The sequence below is a fragment of the Phragmites australis genome, chromosome 17 (assembly GCF_958298935.1).
Source record: "Phragmites australis chromosome 17, lpPhrAust1.1, whole genome shotgun sequence".
Taxonomy (NCBI): Eukaryota; Viridiplantae; Streptophyta; class Magnoliopsida; order Poales; family Poaceae; genus Phragmites; species Phragmites australis.
Window position 1 is genome coordinate 15,179,109 of NC_084937.1, and position 5,287 is coordinate 15,184,395.

Genomic DNA, 5,287 nt, shown 5'->3' on the forward strand with positions numbered 1-5,287 from the left:
AAAACATTGAGTGCCTCAGATGCAATATTCAAATATTAAGAGCCCGTTTGGAAATAACATTTTCCGTTGGCATCCTAGCGTTTTTCAGAGAGAGTATCCGTAGGGTAATTTAGGAGCTCTTTTAGAAAGCGACAGAGAGTCCGTACCTCGTTTCGCTCTGTTTTTACGGGGAACCACACCCTATCTCGATAGGTTCGAATTCTCCCGCGCATCAGGAATGAGATCTAGTGACTTTAAATTATTGTGCACTGTTGAATTGTAAATCTATGTATCAGATTTGGATGATACATAACATAGTCAACAGTAAAAGATTTCCGCGGCGCCCCCCGACTCGCGAGTCGCGATGGCCACCGCCACCTCCACCTCGGCGGCCGCCGCCTCTATGCCAGAGAGAGGGAGATGGCGGAGAGCCCTAGATCCGCCCCGCGGCGGCAGGCAGCGGCTCCCAAAGACGGCGCTGGCCTGCTCAGCCCGCGGTTCCGGTCGGCCGCGCTGGCAGGGTGGGACGAGGAGCCCGTCCTCCTCGCGACGCTCGTCGTCGAGGACACCCCCGTCCTGGAGTCCTGCCGCAAGACCTGGTCCTCCACCTCCGCCAGTGGAAGCATCGGATCCAGCACGAGGTGCTCCTCCGCTCGATGCTCGCCTGTCCAAAGAAGGCAAGGCAGCTGCCGTGTACTCCTCTGACTTGAAGCGTGCTGCCCAGACTGCATAGGCGATCGCAGCAGCTTGCGATGTATCCAAAGTATGAACATGCTGGAACAGCTTGTATCCAATGTTTCTCGCTGCACGAATTACTGCTTGGTTGCCTAAAAAGATGAATTGTTTGTTTGTTTCAGGTTGTGTTTGATCAGGCGCTAAGAGAAAGGCACATGGGAGATCTCCACGGTCTGAAGTTTGATGATGCTGTCAGAAGCAAGCCTGAAGCTTACACGGCTTTCTCATCTGACAACAGGAACCAAGAAATCCCTGTAACTTGCTTCCATCCTCCTCTGAAGAACCTCTTTGTTTTAGTTGGTGAAAAGCGGTAGCCATGTCGCCACAGGATTCACATTAGCAGAAATGCAGCATCAACCCTTAGTCTTTGAAGAACATGCATTAGACACTTGTCATTTGGTCACATCCAGATGCTTACTGAAAATTTTGTGTCTCCATTGAATCCTTCCGAGTCAGTGAAAGAGCCCTCTTTCTGTTGGTTGCTGCTACTAGCTATTATAAATTTTCCCTTGTTTTTTGAATGTAATAAAATTTCTTGTTTCTCATATTATTGATTTTTCTGAATTTTCTCGATTTTTCTGATTTTTTTAGATCAGTTTTGTTCCCTGGGATTTCCATCCCCTTGATTCTCAAACAGCTGCAGGGGAAAAAACCCGAGCAGGAATATCCCCGTAGAGAAATGAACTCAAAAACCCCCAAGGGATCTCCTTCCCTAGGATTCCCTCCTCTTGCTTCCAAACATAACCTGAGGTATCTCAGTTTGCCATGCTTTTATTTAGATGGAGTTCAAGAAGCGTCTCAGTTGTCCATTTGTCGTTTACTTTTGCTATATCTAGGTGTGTGACCCGGTATAAGCAGTTTTATGTGCTTACTTTTTTTACCCTAGTCTTAATAAAATAGTAGAGCCACTGTCAATGATAATACTAGACTGTTTCGGTAAAATTAATGTTGATTTGAGTAATGATTGTCAAATGGTCAAGATCAAACAACTGACTGCCTCTTCTTCTAGGCCTCTAAATAGCAGCTAGGTGCAGCCGTGCATCAAAGACCCAACAGACACTACCGAAAACGATGTGTATACCGAGTGCCTACGTGTATGCCGAGTGCATTATATCGAGCACTCGGCAAACAACAACCTACGCCGAGTGCCCGACTAAAGCACTCGGCAAACAACTAAGCACTCGGTAAATACCTCAAAAAACACTCGGCAAACAATAGCACTCGGCAAAATAGAGAAAAAACACTCGGTGAATTCAGGCACTCGGCAAACAACGCGCCACGTGTCCCTCCGTTCGGCGGCTGACGGCGAGTCGCCCTTTTGCCGAGTGTCGTCTAACGGACACTCGGCAAACATAAATGTTTGCCGAGTGCCTGATATGAAGCACTCGGCAAACTATTTTTTTTCTTTATTTTCTTTTTGGTTTCCTTTTGTTCTCTTTTCTTTCTCGTAATAACAACCAACCAAAGGCCGCCACACATCGATTCCGGTACTACTACAGTATGGTTTAAGGATGATATTGTTATGAACTTGGAGTTAGAATTCAGTCGTGCTTCAAGATTGAGATGCAGTAGATGTGGACTCCTGTGAGCGGCCCTTGGAATCAGTTGTGCTCTGAAAGAGAATGACAATTCTTCTTCCTTGCCTTAAAAAAGGAATTTCTCTGCTATATACTATCATTCCAGATGTCATCCAGACAAAGAAGGAATTTTCAATGCTTGCCAAGTGGAAGAAGCAAAAGCAGATCAGCTTGACACACCAAGCTGCCCTTCTAATCTATGGGTTTTGCTTGGTTCATCGTTAAGTGCATCAGAGGAGATAGCTGGTAGCATAGTGAGAAGTGGTGGAACAAAAAAGCGAATTCATTTGGCGATTCTTGGATGGATAACATGTTTGCTATGTTCCATCGAAATCTAACTTTATGGACAACTCTTTTTCATAAGAAATTATTTGATGGATATAAGTCAAATTTGATCTGCAAGTACATAAAATAACGAACAAAAATGGGTAGAAAAATATGAGACTTGCCATAGTGTCATGATATGATATGTAGAGGCTGAGATAAAAAAATTGAGAAGGTTTCGCAAAAGTTGTCACGTACGATGCTTAGAAACCGAACCATCTCCGAGGAAGAATCGTGGTTTCGAGAGGGAACGGATCAGGTTTGAACCCGAAGTGATGTTTGAATCGTCGTTTGACTTTGAAACTTTTTCTACACTCAACATACAACATAGCATATTCTATGTTAAAATTTGGTATTTTTCTAGGTCCGTTTGCTATTTTTAATTCATTAAGTGCATTTCTAGACTTTTAATGGATATAAGTCAAATTTGATCTGCAAGTACATGAAATAATGAACAAAAATGGGTAGAAAAATCATATTCATGTTGTTGAGTCTAGTTTTAGGCCTTACCCAAGAAATGAAAAGAAATTTGAAACATCTGGGCGGCAACACTCGACCAGCAACATGTAGCTTATTGGTTTTTTAATTCTAAAAAAAGCAAACAAAGTCAGAAAAACATGAGACTTGCCATAGTGTCATGATATGATATGTAGAGGCTGAGATAAAAAATTGAGAAGGTTTCGCAAAAGTTGTCACGTACGATGCTTAGAAACCGAAGCATCTCCGAGGAAGAATTGTGGTTTCGGGAGGGAACGGATCAGGTTTGAACCCGAAGTGACGTTTGAATCGTCGTTTGACCTTGACACTTTTTATACACTCAACATACAACATAGCATATTTGATGTTAAAATTTGGCATTTTTTGGGGTCCGTTTGCTATTTCTAATTCATTAAGTGAATATGTAGTCAAAAAAAATATTTCAGGCGTTTGCCGAGTGTCTTTGTTTTCCACTCGGCAAACCAGTTGTTTGCCGAGTGTCTTGCTCTCACACTCGGCAAACCATCTGTTTGCCGAGTGTTCTAGATTTGACACTCGGCAAAGCTCTCACACTCGGCAATGCAGCGAATATAGGGTTTCCCCACCCCGCGTGCGGGGACAGATCGAAAACTGTCCCGCGCGCGACTCCCCTCTTGCCGCCGCCGCCTCGGCCCGCCCGCGCGCCCCGTCCGCAGCCGCCTCGGCCCGCCGCCGCCAGCCCCGCCACCTCAGCCCGCCCCCCTCCGCCGCCAGCGCTGCCGCCCCCCCTCCGGCGCCAGTGCCCCCGTGCCCATCCGCCGCCAACGCCGCCTCGGCCCGCCGCCGCCCCTCCGCCGCCGCGCCCCTCCGCCGCCTCGGCCCGCCCCCTCGGCCCGCCGCCCCCCCTCCGTGGTCGCGCCCCTCCGCCGCCGCCTCGGCCTGCCGCCACCGCCGCCGGCAGCGCCCCCGCCCCCCCTCCGCCGCCGCCTCGGCCCTCCACCGCCGCTGCCGCGCGCTGCCCGACGCCGCCTCCCTCGCGCCGGCCAGCGCCACCCCGCGCCGCCCCCCTCCGACGCCCGAGTATAAGGTACCGTCACACGCCATGCGCCGTTGAAACCATGTGCTCCTCCCTCCTTCGGCCAACCCCTCCTCCGGAGAGTATTGCCATGAGGACTTCATATGTGACTCATGTGTTGCTGGTAGCACATGAAGTAGATCATATGGGGTCCTCGTGGCAATACTATCCGGGGAATGGGTTGTGAAAGTTGATTCATATTTCAGTCTGGGTTGTCCTCTAATTAGTCTTTAGATGGTTGTATCATCCATATTTGTCATGCCTGTGTTGTTGTGTTGGTATGCCTGTGTTGTTATGCTAGTTTTGCTATTTATTACAAAGGAGGTGCTGTCGAAATTTTGAATTTTGGCTAATTTAGGCTTTAGGATGTGCATATCGCGTAACCTATGCGTCTCCCGTTTGAAAGAGTTATGGTTATAAATATGCAAGTCTTTGCATATCTATAACCGTAACTGTTTCGAATTGTCCACATTTTTTGGACAGCCCGAGGATGTGTAGATTGGGTTCGTTTCAATGCTCTACTCCGATCCGAGACAGAGTTTCGGCAGCGTCTCCCCGTTGTTCTCCGGATACACATTCTCTTGGCTTTGTTGCCGAGACGTGTATTTGGAGAACAGCGGGGAGGTGCTGCCGAAATTCTGTCTCGGATCGGAGTAGAGCATGGAAACGGCCCAATCTACACATCGTCGGGTGGGATTAGGACCTATCTTTACCTATTAGATAGTTTGATGCATGCCGATTCCCTCTTATGGTAAAACACAAATATTTGATGGAAATAATTAATTGTATAGGTAGATGAAATTGATTTTTATATTACTTGCTGAATAAAAAATATTATATGTGTATGTTTCCCAATATGTTAGAGGATGGATGATCGTGAGTGGATGTACATTGGCCGCTCTAGTCAGGGTTTTTTGACCGATGAATGGATCCAGAAGACCGATGCGTTCTTGGAATTAGCATTTTCTAGGCCTAAGGGACCTCGTGGAACTTGGTGCTCCTGCAGTATTTGTGCAAACGCGCATCAACAAACAAAGGAGGTCATGGGTCAACACCTTTGTAAGAATGGGTTTATGCCACACTATACCCGATGGACCTACCATGGTGAGTCCGAACGTGCCAGAGAGGAGGTGGTGCGTCA

At 47.3% G+C, this 5,287-nt stretch overlaps 1 long non-coding RNA gene across 2 annotated transcripts; it reads left to right on the forward strand.

Moving 5' to 3' along the window:
• The first annotated feature begins 321 nt into the window (after positions 1 to 321).
• On the forward strand, positions 322 to 1,773 carry LOC133897935 (uncharacterized). 2 transcript variants are annotated; one of them, XR_009906000.1, is made up of 3 exons: positions 322 to 742; positions 837 to 968; positions 1,724 to 1,773. It is a non-coding gene; the product is annotated as an uncharacterized LOC133897935 (long non-coding RNA). The 2 variants fall into 2 exon arrangements; XR_009905999.1 differs by lacking the exon at positions 1,724 to 1,773 and having other exon boundaries at positions 837 to 1,257.
• The last annotated feature ends 3,514 nt before the right edge of the window (positions 1,774 to 5,287 follow it).